Genomic DNA, 13,162 nt, shown 5'->3' with positions numbered 1-13,162 from the left:
GCTGGGGCACATCAGACAAACTGTGCGCTTTGAAGCCATGATGCTGCTGACCATGAGGGTAACATGGGGGAGGAGGAATCCTTGTCAGTGTCCTGTCTGTGGTCAGCTGGGCAGTGACCACTTCCCCTGACCGCTGCCTGGGGACTGCTCCTCCACACCCAGCTTATCTCCCAGGAAGCAATCAATTCCCGGCCCAGGCACCAAGGACCCAGGGTTTTCCTAATGTTGAGGACATTATTGCCCAGTGGCAAAGAACATGTGATTTGGAGTCAGATCTGGCTGGATTTGATTTCTGGCTCAACCTCTTATTGACCATGTGAGTTCACGCATGTTACTTCAGGGTGGCCGTGAGAATCAGACAGGATCCTGTACGTACAGTGTCTAGCACGTGTCCCAAGGACCATTTGTCCTCATAAATGTGATTATTAAGTAGCAAGGCAGTGCTACATGTGGCCCCACCCATGGCCAACCCCAGGGTGTGAACAGTAGCCTTTCTGTCCTCACCTGGGCTTTACCCCCCTCTGTTTCCAAGCTCATCCACCCAACATTCTCTCACTGGATCGTTACCATGACGCTGTGGATCATCAGTAAGTATCAGTGACCTCATGTGTAGTGGCCATTGAAGCACAGAGAGGTGAAGGGGCTGCCCAAGGTCACCCAGTGGGCAGGGATCTGGCTGGAGAGCACACGCTGCTGCTTCTCCCTCCCTTGGACTATGGATTACAGGAGAGACCAGCAGCCATGCAGGTGGCAGGTGGGAGGCCTGGGGCTCTGCAGGTGTGAGCAGACACACATCAGCCCCCTCTACCACCGGCCTTTCATGTCTCCACATCACACAGAGGCCTGGGACTGTCCCGCTGTGTGGTGCAGCGGCTCGAGCACATACACTTTGGGATGATTCCTTGAGTTGTAAAGAAAGAAAATAATTTTCCTTGAGAATGATGGATGCACTGCTTAGCAGTGGAAGAGGAGAGCTGACCTTTCTAGGTAGACAAAACCGAATGCCTGTCAAACATTACACTTTTGTTGCAGTATATTGTTCCAGAATGGAGCGCTGCATATTTTTGCTATAATGCTGTTTTTGTTTCTAAATGAATACTGCAGTGTTCTTTTATGTGGAGGAGGGATTCATTACTGGTTCACAGAACTTTTTCAGTGGTGGGGAAAAAATAGGTGCTTGTCCTCAGCAATGCGTATCAAGCCTAGACACATTTCTGTTAGGAGCACAGTGATTTGTGAATTCCCTGACAGCTTACCTTTTATTATGAGCTCTATTTTAAATGGAGACATGTAGCTTTTCCTCTTCAAGACAATATAACAGATACCTAGAATCTTCTCTGTTATCTCTCATTTGTTTTCAAGCTAGCCTCTTTTTTGTGCATTTTATAGGGATTCTTATGTATGAACTAGTTTAAATGGTTCAGATCAGCCAGTTGTTGTGGGGTGGAGGATCATTAAAACAATAATATTTACAAATGTTTCAGCAAAGTGGCTAGTTGATTGCAGATTTTTCATTCGTCAGCTTTCCTAATTTTCAGAATCTTCCTGAGGAATATCTAACAAACGTCTCTGCTCTGAGTACCATATTCCTGAAAAAAAAAAAATTGATGTGTTTTCAGGATCGGCCTTCCCTTTTCTCATGCTAATATATTTTATTAGTCTCTCGGTAATATCCTCTGCGTGCCTGTGAAGGATGCATCACTTTCTGACAGCTCTGTGCCTGAACCCCACCTCTGTCAATGGCAACGCTTCACCCAGGCCCCTAAGCCAAGCCCATGGTCACGCTTAGCTTCTTTCCCTTTTCCCCACTTCTCACATGCCTCCAAAGCTTGTGAGCTCTGCTTCCTCTATCGTTAAATAGCTGCCCCCTCCCCGGCCGCCCACCACTGCCCTTGAGAACACCTTTTCATCCTGCATCTGGACCACAGGTGTGGCCTCGTTAGTCAGGAATCCACAGTCCACACTTAGCATGGTCCTGTCCCTTATTCTTCTCTGCAGCCATCACAGTGACCTTCTTTGCAGAGAGCAGAATGGGAACACCCAGGCTTGCAGACTTCTGCAGCCCCCTTGTGGCTTCAGCCCAAAGCCAGAGGTCTCTGCAGCATTCTGGGATCGCCCACCACACATCCCAGGCTCACAGCAGTGATTTATTGGGTCCAGGCCTTATACTGAGTTCTGCGTCAGGTCCTTACCTCCTTTACTAACCCAGCAGGAAATTTTATCATCTCTATTTCGCAGATGAAGAAACTTAGGCTGAAAACCGTCGTGACTTGTTCCAAGGTCAAAGCCAGGATCCAACTTATTTGCCATTTCCAGAATGTTCCATACACTCTCTGGCTTCCTTGCTTTTGTTCACGTGTTCTTCCTGGGAATTTTCTTCTTGAGAAAGATGCCCTAACTTTGGCCAAACACAGGTTAGTGTTCTGCTTCCGTCTTTCATGGCGCCTGGGCTTGCCATGACCTAGCACTGCTCACCCCCGCATTTCAATGATCTGTTTATGAGCCTGTCCTCTGGACTTCTTTCAGGGTAAGGAAGTTGAGGTTCCGTCCATGTATTTTTTTTAATCTCTAAATCCTAAGCAATTGGCACAGAAATAGCACATAGTAGATGCTCACTAATGTTAAATGGCTGGTTTAGCATATTGATGTACTCATTCAACTAGTATTTTATGAGTTTCTGGTACATGCACAGAACTTTTCATATACTAAAGATGTTCAAGCTGGAGATCACAGGGTTTCTATTCAGAAATCACCAAATTAGCCATGGGTGCTCTCTCTTTGGGGAGGGTCTGCACCTGCCTTCGTCATCTGTAAAATGTGGATCATACCTCCCCACCTCATAGGGCAGCTGAAATGGCAGCAAACATCCTTAATGTTAATCCAGAGTCCTACTGTACTGTGTTGTTGTAGAGATGTGAAGACACATAAAGATGGAAGTGGCGGGTGGGGAACAGCTATGCACCAGGAGGGATAAAACCAGGGCAGCCCAGAGGGCTCAGAAAAGATGTCAAGGAGAGAGGAGGACTTGACCTACTGGATCACCTGGCGTCTAGTGGGTTTGGGTGAGACTGGGGCTTTGTGGGGCAGGGAGCAGCATGAGGGAAGCAGGGGGACTGTGCTGTGTTGGAGCCCTGTGAGACACAGCTGTGTGAGTGAGCGGCCTCTAGAATGTGGATCACCGTGGTGTCTGCTCAACTTGATGCCCTTCCTGGGAGCTTCCAAACCTGTTAAGCAATCCAGAAGGGCTGTTTACCAGCACACACTACTCTTCTTATCCGTGCCAATCTCATCAGCAAACATGCTATTTCCCTTATTCGTGAATAATAATTATTATTATTTCATAATAAAATGATCTTTCTGAATAATTATTTAATGCCAGAGCTCATCCATTCTGCCTTAGTGAACATTGCTTTGCCCTGGCCTCTGGCCACAGATTAGCATGGACAGCCGAGTGTCAAGATCATCACCAACCAGGCCCTTCACACACATGCTTAGCCTCATCGTAGACCTAGGGTCACCTGGTGAAAGGCAAGTGTGTTTCCAATTGGCACTCTAAAAAAGAAAACCTGCAAACACTGATGTAACATATCTGAGTATTAGAGATCAATCATTTTCTCTGGGGCTTACTGAACAGGAATTAGCTCAAGAAAAACATCTTTAGCGTGTTCAGTTACCATTAGCGTCAGGCACCCACCAAGCTTGTCCTAAGTACATTTCAGAGTCTGAGCCCAACCGGAGGAGCGAGGGAGGTAGAGGGGAGTAAAACAGGCCTTGTTTTCGAGGACTGCTCTTCTGGAATCCCACTGCACTGCCCAGTGTGGGGAGTCCTTGTGACAAGCTACCCTGTATCTCTGAGCCTCAGTTCCTCGTCTGCAAAGTGGGTCTAATAACAAACTCCTCATATGAGTATTGAGAGGATGCAGTGATCCCTGTTGGGTGCTTAGCAGGGAGTCTGGCATGAAGTTCCTGTCCTTACAGTGGCTGTTTCTTTTGCAAGGGTCTTCTCTTAGTGGCTGTTAACACCATCCATCCCTGTCCTCAAACACTAGAGCCCCTGCCAAGAAGCTACTCATCGGGCAAAGATTTTTTTAAAAAAACATGAGAGTGACTGTCACTATCTGAGATGTGTCCGTGCCCAGCACCAAGAGGTGGACAAATCCATAACTCTCCCCTCTGGGGCTTGGAGGGCACCCCTACACCTCGGAAGGGAGCCCAGAATCAAATTGCCGTGTTTCCAAATTTGATGTTGATAATAATGGCATAGACAGACGAGGCAGTGTGGAAACCAGCAGACACTTGTACTTGCAAAGGAGGATTTGTCTGGCTTTCTAATTTGCATGTTTCCTAATCCAAAGAGGGTGCCTCAACCGTGGAGTAATTAGAGAGTGTGTGCCTTGGTCGGGGGAGGAGGGAGCTTGAGAGGCAGGCAGGGATGCACGTGGATCTGTGCTGAGCAGCTGCCCATGAATAATTTCTAAAAGTTGCCAAATATTTAGAAGTCCTGATCGTCTGTCATAGACTGGCAAAAAGAATGGTTGAGAAAAATGGGTCTTTTTTTCCCCCCAGGCTTAGCCACATTGTTTTAAAGATTTCATCTCCTTTTCAAGGTGGTTTAAGGCTGTGGGGTAGGCAGGATAAGATTCTACTAAACTCCTTCATGTCAAGGAGGGCTCCCTCCCCCGAGTTCAGTAGCTCCTTCTGTCCTGTCTTTCATGTATTAGAAAATAGAGACATTAACAGCTTTACTGTTGCCTGGAAGGTAAACAAGGAAGCTGTGAGTATGACATCAGTGCGAATCTGAAGCCTAGATGATTCAGAAATGTTTTGCTTTCTTCCATCATTTGAATTACCACTGGAAGCAGAATGAAGTTGTCCGATAGAATGCAGAGACAGCCGCAGGGGCCGTGGCTGCAGTTCTGTCCATTCCCGCTACACTTAATTAAAGTGATGAGGTCTCTGTTATTTTTTCATCTGGAGTAATGATCCTGCTCTTTGACCAGTCCATCTAAAGTAATGGTCATAGTCATGGTGCTTGAGTGTTACTGCGATTGAGGGTGAATGACAGTTCTTGCTACCCCAGTGCTCTAATTGATCAGGACAACTCAGTGTCTTTGGGGAAAAACTGGAGTCCAAGAGAAGGCAGCCAGGATTGAGGAACTTGGCTCCGGGGGCTGGTCATTCACAGTAAGACTGCTTCAAGGTCAGTATCTCTGGCATTTAACTGCATGAAGTAGAGTTTTATTCTTGTATCCTTTTTTATAAAATTTTAATACATCATGAAAAGCTCACATTTAGATATACACATAGAAACATGTATGTAAACATGTTAAAATAAAATGTAAATGCACTTCCAAAAAATTCTTCAAGGTTTAAAAGACTGGCTTGGAGATATGCATGCTACACAAGCCACTCAGCAACCTACATTCTGCCCACTCGAATGCTTATGGTGCTTTAGGCCAAGGTTGTGTGTAAAAGGCATTTTCCTTTTGTCTGAGTTTGGAAAGATTGGCCAGTTCTGTTCATCTCAGAAGTAATTTGAATGTTTCCCTTAAATGGAATCGTTCCAATGGACTGATTCTAAATGCTGTAGTTTTATTTTCTTCTTTGCAAGGTTAGGATGCACAATAACGTCGCTCGGTCTTTCCATATCTTGTGAGTAATCAGGACCCAACCCAGCAGCCTAGCCATTTCCTGTGGGCGCCCTCACTGGCCTGACCTTGCCTGCCCCTGCCCGCCTTCCTAAGGGTGGATTTCCCCTGTTCCGATGTTGTCACCCTGCCTTTTTCCCAGGGCCTTGTCGGGCTTCCTCCCTGCCTCTGTTCCCTGGAAGCAGAGTGGCTGCAGCTGTGAGCTCCAAGGACTCACCAGCCAAAGCTCCGACTCTGTGGCCAGGCTGGTCCAGGCTTCTGTGGGCCGGGCTGCTTCCAAAGACCCACTTCTCCCACAGTAAATATATGGCCATCCCAGGGCTTTCCTTTCTGGAGGAGAGAACATAATGGAGGACTCTCTAGGACTGGAAAGGATTTTAAGGAATAATCCAGTATCATTATTGCCACCCGCAGAATGCCTTTCCTACACCATTCCTACACTAAAGGAATTACAGCTTCACTGGGAGGAAGGAGATATAGACAAAACAAAACAAAACAAAACAACAACAACAACAAAAAAAACAAGCAGACGAGACTGGGCATAGTGGCTCACGCCTGTACTGCCAGCACTTTGGGAGGCCAAGGTGGCTGGGTCGCTTGAGCCCAGGAGTTCGAGACCAGTCTGGGCAACATCAGGAGACCCTGTCTCTACAAAAAATACAAAATTAGTGGGACATGTTGGCGCACGCCTGTAGTCCCAGCTTCTCGGGGGGTGGCTGAGGCAGAAAGACGGCTTGAGCCCAGGACATCAAGGCTACAGTGAGATATGATTGTGCCACTGCACTCCAGCCTGGACTACAGAGTGGGACCCTCTCTCAGTTTAAGAAAAAAAATAAAATAAAACAAGCAGACAAATGTACATTGCAATGTAGGATGGCTTCCTCCGGGAGGCCTAGCCAGGAGTGGGTTCAGCAGCCCGAGGCTGGCATCACTGCTGCCCTGTCTCCTCACTCTGTGATGCGGGTCCAGAGCCTCACCAAGCCTCAGTGTCCTCATCTTTAAAGTCGGTCTCGCCGGCCGGGCTTGGTGACTCATGCTTGTAATCCCAGCCGTCTGGGAGGCCGAGGAGGGTGGATCACTTGAGGTCAGGAGTTGGAGACCAGCCTGGCCAACATGCCAAAACTCCATCTCTACTAAATATACAAAAATTAGCCAGGTATGGTGGTGCATGCCTGTAATCCCAGCTACTCAGGAGGCTGAGGCAGGAGAATCACTTGAACCCAGGAGGCGGGGGCTGCAGTGAGCCAAGATCCCGCTACTGCACTCCAGCCTGGGTTACAGAGCGAGACTCCATCTCAAAAAATAAATAAACAAATAAAAATTTAAAAATAATAAAGTGTGTTTTGCCTTACCTACTAAGATAGTTGTTAGATGTGGGAGAGACGCCATAAGCAGCGCCCAAGGCACTCCACAGCCCGAGAAATCTAAGCTCATCTCTCCTTCCCCTTGCTGGAGGACAACAACGTTCAAGAGAACAACAGGAAGCTTTCTCATGAGTGGAAGGATGCTGTGTCAGCTTCTCACTGACCCCACTTCACGGATCTGTCTGCTCAAACCAACCTCCCCAACCCCCAGCTTTTAAATGTGCCTCTTTAACAGTTTCAAACCTATTGCTCAATATTTCAGTAGCCATCGGCGTCACAGTGTTGGCCTAATGGAAGTCTTCACTTGGTAAAGGTTTAGTTTAGAGAACATCATGATTGGTTTTTGCTCTAATTCTTTAAGAAACTGATAGTTGTGGTTTCCTGCTATCATGTGTGAGCCACAAACCAATAAAATACACGATCTATTTGTAGTACAAAAACTAGCGGAATGTGGTAGTGCACACCTGTAGTCCCAGCAACTTGGGAGGCTGAGGCAAGAGGACTGCTTGAGCCCAGGAGGTTGAGGCTGCAGTGAGCCATGATTGCACCACTGCACAATAAGGCAAGAGTTCAGTGTATTCTTGCCTTATTTTTTAAAAATTAACTCCAAATTTAATTTCAAATTATGATTTGTGTTTGATTGGGGTTGTCAATCGTGCAACCGTTGGCAAAGTGCCAACAGGTTCTACCAAAATTGGTCTTTTCCCATGTGGTTTTAGTCTGGTTTGACTCAAGCCTGCTGCCACTGTCTGCAGCCCCGCTCCAGAAACTTTTGCCTAGCATTGGGCTTTATTTTACATTAAAAAGAATCAGCATTGCATTGGAAAATTGATCATTTCTATCAATCCTCTTGAGATATTGGAGGTATAACTTCCATTCCTGGCTTCTTCCCTTGCTTGGTCCCAGTTAGACACCACGAGTCACTCTTCTCAGCATCTTTTCTGGTTCATTTTGGGGAGTGGAAAGGATGGACTCTTATGATAACTTATTCCTACAAAAAAGCAGTTCCCCTATCTGCAGTGATCCTCAAGTAATCATTTCTTGCCCAAAAACCGATGCCCTCTCAATCCCCTGCCATCTTGCTCTATGTTATACTGGGTTCCACTGCACCCTGGAAACCCTCTGTGCTTTTATATGTTACGCAACAGATTTTCCCCAGTTGTTTTATATAGCTGCCCCAGTAGATGCTTTGGCATTATATAGACTGTCTTTTACATTTCATTTATAATTGTTGTTAGTATATACAAATCTTTTTTTTTTGTATTAGTAACTTTGCACCTTGTGACCTTAACTCATATATTACCTGTAGACTATTATATCATCTGAGAATAAAATTTTATTTTTTTTCTTTCCAATGCTTATGTCTTTTAATTCTTTTTCCTAACTTAGTGCATTGGCTATGATTTCCAGGATAATGGTAAATAGGAGTGGGACAAATCCTTGCTTTGTTCCCAGTACTGGGGAGAGGTATTAAGTCTTTCACCATTAGGAATAATTTGAGCTGTAAATTTGCCCAAATAGACTTAAAATTCCTTAGTAACCAGAAGTATTTTTTCTGCTTCTTGGGCTTCAAACATACCTCATGGGTCAGCTTTTAAATGTATAACAATATACATTTAAACAATTTTTTTAAATATAACAATTTATAACAACTTTTAATTGTGTGCTTTAGAGTCTTTATTTGATTTGATTTAAAATATCTAGTTTTGTCAGGACTAAGATAGCAAGTAGTCTATTTTAGTGAAAAACATCATGTACTGCATTCACTATTTAAAAATAGTGACAATCAAAACATGCTTCCAACCCTTCACCAGTGCAGACATGCAGTGATGACTGAGCAAGGTCTCATTCACAGGTAGATAGCAGCCTAATCAATAATCCCAGTGTGAGGCTGCCATGCTGACCACTCAGAACAGAACAAGCGAGCTAAGTTCATCCACTGAGGAATGGGTCAACAAAATGTGGTATATCCATGCAATGGAATATTATTCAGCCATTAAAAGGAATGAAGTACTGGTACATGCTACAGTAGGGATAAGTCTCAAAAACATAATGCTATTATAAGTGAAAGAACCCAGTCACAGAAGGCCACATATAGTAGGAGTCCATTTATATGAAATACTCAGAATAGGCCAATCCATAAAGACAGAAAGTAGATTGGTGTTGCCAGGGGCTGGGGACAGGATGGAGCTTGGGAGCTAGTGAGCTAATAGTGGGTGTGGGGTTTCTTTTTGAATGATGAAAATGTTCTAATATTAGATTACATTGATGGTTTCAAGCTGGGTGAATATACTAAAAACCATTGAACTGTACACTTTAAACAAGTGACTTTATGGTAAGAAAATTATATCTCAATAAAACTTTTTTTTTTTTTAAAGAATAGCATGAGAGCTAAATTAATGGGAGGCTGGGCATGGAGGCTCATGCCTGTAATCCCAGCACTCTGGGAGCCCAAGGCGGGTAGATCACTTGAGGCCAGGAGTTCGAGACCAGCCTGGCCAACATGGTGAAACCCCATCTCTATTAAAAATATAAAGATTAGCAGGGCGTGGTGGCATGTACCTGTAGTCCTGGCTGCTCAGGAGGCTGAGGCAGGAGAATCGCTTGAACTGGGAGGCGAAGGTTGCAGTGAGCCGAGATCACTCCATCACACTCCAGCCTGGGCGACAGAGCAAGACTCTGTCTCAAAAAAAATAATAATAATTAATTAATAGAAATGATCAAGCTAGACAATGATTAAGCTAGAAATCTGGAGAAAGGGAGCTGCCCCAGACCAGGTTGTAAAAGGCTCTTTTGGGGGGAGGTTGGGCTAAAGGAACTACTTGAAGGGGAGGGAACCCTATAGGCCACAGCAGAGGCAGCTGACTGATGGAGCATCTTGGGGGCTAGGTCAGTGGCCACACCCCACCATCAACTGACCATTAGAGGTTGTATTAAAGTTTGGGGTAGGACATGGTTAAAAGTTGATGATTGCAGCCAAAAGAAGTATCATCTAGATAAAGAGGGCTCCAGAAGACCCTGAACAATTAAGCAAAAATGGGATAGTCGACTAGTGCTGTACAGAAGGAAATGGCTAGAATTAGCAGCCAACTCCTGTTAACCAGAAAACTAACTTTTTTTTTCTTCTTTCTTTTTCAGACTATAGCCTTCACTTTCCCTCGGTGAGTACAAAACTTTTTAAAAATTATTTTTGATGTACAGATAACTAGCTTAAAATAATATGTGGGATTTAATTATTAGAAGAGCATTGCTTTCTTGAGAAGGAAAGCCATATGGTCAGCGTGTTATATTTGAATTTTATGCCTTACCTTGCTTGAACAGGCTCGTATCACACCTTTTTGTTACATCATTTGCGTGTGTGTGTGTGTGTGTGTGTGTGTGTGTGTGTGTGTGTGAAATTTGGCTCAGCTGCTTGGTCTCCTGAAATGTATTGTTGAGGACACAATTTCTACATGCTTTCCCTTCACTGACTTGTCGTTGCTTTTAAAAGGGCCTAGCCTTATCTCAATGGCACACATCCGACCAGTGTTCAGGAACGCGGGGGCACATAATTGCATTGATGGTAACTGCTTCTTAAATTGATCTGCTCTAGAGAAAACTGCTGAAAAGGAGCTTCTCCGGATTGCACGCTCAGTAAAAGCAGTGTCAGGGGTGTCGTATAATTTTATGCCTTTTGGGTCCAGGCAATGGCAAAATTCCATGGCCTTGATGTCCTTAGAAAAAGAAAACTTTAAACAACAGAGCCCCTTTTCAGTCTACTTAATCAATTTAATGCTGTTAAGTTTCCTAAACAAATCGAAGGAAGAAAATCTAAGCGCTTTTGCAGCGTCTGCAGCGTGCAGGCGAGTGGCACATGGACTTCTGGGTGTGCTTGCTTTCAGCAGGCACCATGATGCCGGCCACCAGGAAGCTGTATTTCCTAAATGTATTGCCGTGTTTGAAAGGCACTGACTCCATTCTGGAATCATTTTCAGGTCAATGGATCAATTATTGTGCCCTAGCTGGCCCTCTTTTTTAGGCAGGGTGCCCTTTGTGGCACTGTTCCATCTGGGCATAAATGCTTATGGTCATTCTTGGTGTGATCAAATGCATTTTGACTGTGTGGATTGTTTCTTTCTTTCTTGGTAAGGAATGTTAAGTAAAAGTAATGATTGATTAAGCTAGAGAAGAGGGATGCCTTCATTTGCCACCTACTAAGTTAATTTTGTTGTCCATGTTCTCCATTGCATCATTATAAGACGTTGATTCTCAATGGGGAACTCTTCTTGGGTAAATGTCAGCGGTGGCATCAAAGAGAAGGATCGTTACTGGAATCATATTTGTGGGATGGAGGATTAACTATATGAAATCTACAATCCCTTATAGCCTCAGAATCCTGTACAAGGGGTGTTGGCTGGTCGATACTGGTTCGAACGCTTATTAAATGTGGCTTTCCTCAAAAGCAATGGAGCTGCGTGCTTTATCGAACGCAAACGTGCCTACCATGCTAGAATGAAATATTTGAGTGTCAGACCCCACAGATACAGCTCCTTTTGAAATACAGGGCTCAGATTATGATTTGTTACAAGTGTGTGACCTTTGCACCCCTTGTCTTTCCACTCAGTACTGGCCCCTCCGCACCCCGTTTTGCCTTCTGCCACTTCCAAAATTTCCTATTCCTCCCGGCAAGTTGACCTGCCCCCCATCAGTGAGTCAGCAGCTCCCGCAGCTGAGTGATCCTGTGATAGGTGCTTCCGGGGCTCCTCCACCTCCCGGCATTGTCTCAAAACCAGCAAGAGATTCAGAAGTGCGTGCCCCGCCCAAAGGTCACTGAATGTGTGTCCAGGAGCTGACTTCCTGTCCTCCCTGCATCCACCATGGGTAGTTGGCAGCCACAGCAGCTTTAGGGGGCACCTCCCTTTTCCTGGCCCCATCCTTCCTTTGCCTCCATTTCTTTCTTTTCTTTTCTTTTCTTTCTTTTTTTTTTTGAGACAGAGTTTTGCTCTTGTTACCCAGGCTGAAGTGTGATGGCACGATCTTGGCTCACAGCAACCTCTGCCTCCTGGGTTCAAGCGATTCTCCTGCCTCAGCCTCCCGAGTAGCTGGGATTACAGACAAGCACCACCACGTCCAGCTAATTTTGTATTTTTAGTAGAGATGGGGTTTCTGCATGTTGGTCAGGCTGGTCTCGAACTCCCGACCTCAGGTGATCCGCCCGCCTCAGCCTCCCAAAGTGCTGGGATTACAAGCATGAGCCACCGCACCCGGCCCTGCCTCCATTTCAGTGGGAAAGTAAAGCTCTTCTTCAGGAAGATCCTGAGTTCCTAGATTAAGGGTACTTCTGATTCCAGAAATCTTTCTCTTGACACGAGGAAAAGGTTTTTGAAGCCTGGGTCTCCTATCTGTGCTGCCTTGTCTGCTGCCTTTGTTTGGGACCTGCCCACTGGGCTACTGATATGGTTTGGCTCTGTGTCCCCACCCAAATCTCATCTTGAATTGTACTCCCCTAATTCCCACGTGTTGTGGGAGGGACCTGGTGGGAGATAATTGAATCATGGGGGCGATTCCCCCATACTGTTCTCATGGTAGTGAATAAGTCTCACGAGATCTGATGGTTTTTTAAGGGGTTTCCACTTTAGCTTCTTCCTCATTCTGTTCTCTTGTCTGCGCCATGTGAGACATGCCTTTCACCTTCAGCCATGATTGTGAGGACTCCCCAGCCATGTGGAACTGTGAGTCCAATCGGCCTCTTTCTTTTGTAAATTGCCCAGTCTTGGGTATGTCTTTATCAGCATCGTGAAAATGGACTATCACAGCTGCCAAGGTAGAATAGCAGACTGATCTATTAGCCCGTTGCATTTTCACTGCTAAGCATTTGAGACATGTACAGAGCTTCAGGATATCTATTAATGGAAGGGAACTTATTGCTCACTTGTGGGATTCAGAGACGTGCTTTTGAGTCAGAACTAAAAAGATAGTTCGCCTTGGGCAGGGCGGATAAGCCCACTAAGGCTGGAGATGGTGCCACAGCCACCGCCCACGCTGGCCAGCTGACTGCAGAGGAGCCTAGTCACACGTGCTGGATGAACACATCAGCCTGTGCAAGCCTTCTCTTCTCTCATCAATCCATCACTTCCTAGGATGTGATGTGACAAGTAAGATGACCCAAGG

At 45.5% G+C, this 13,162-nt stretch overlaps 1 protein-coding gene across 2 annotated transcripts in view; it reads left to right on the top strand.

Moving 5' to 3' along the window:
* The window catches only part of PTPRE (protein tyrosine phosphatase receptor type E), a 176,566-nt gene that overhangs the window by 65,478 nt on the left and 97,926 nt on the right, over positions 1–13,162 (top strand). For both annotated transcript variants that reach the window (XM_032175143.2, XM_032175153.2), the window contains exon 2: positions 10,151–10,173. The gene's annotated coding sequence lies outside the window, so the exon portion shown is untranslated. The remainder of the gene's footprint in view (positions 1–10,150; positions 10,174–13,162) is intronic.

The sequence above is a fragment of the Hylobates moloch genome, unplaced genomic scaffold, assembly GCF_009828535.3.
Source record: "Hylobates moloch isolate HMO894 unplaced genomic scaffold, HMol_V3 SCAFFOLD_3, whole genome shotgun sequence".
NCBI classification, from domain to species: Eukaryota; Metazoa; Chordata; class Mammalia; order Primates; family Hylobatidae; genus Hylobates; species Hylobates moloch.
This window is presented reverse-complemented; position numbering and strand designations above follow the sequence as displayed.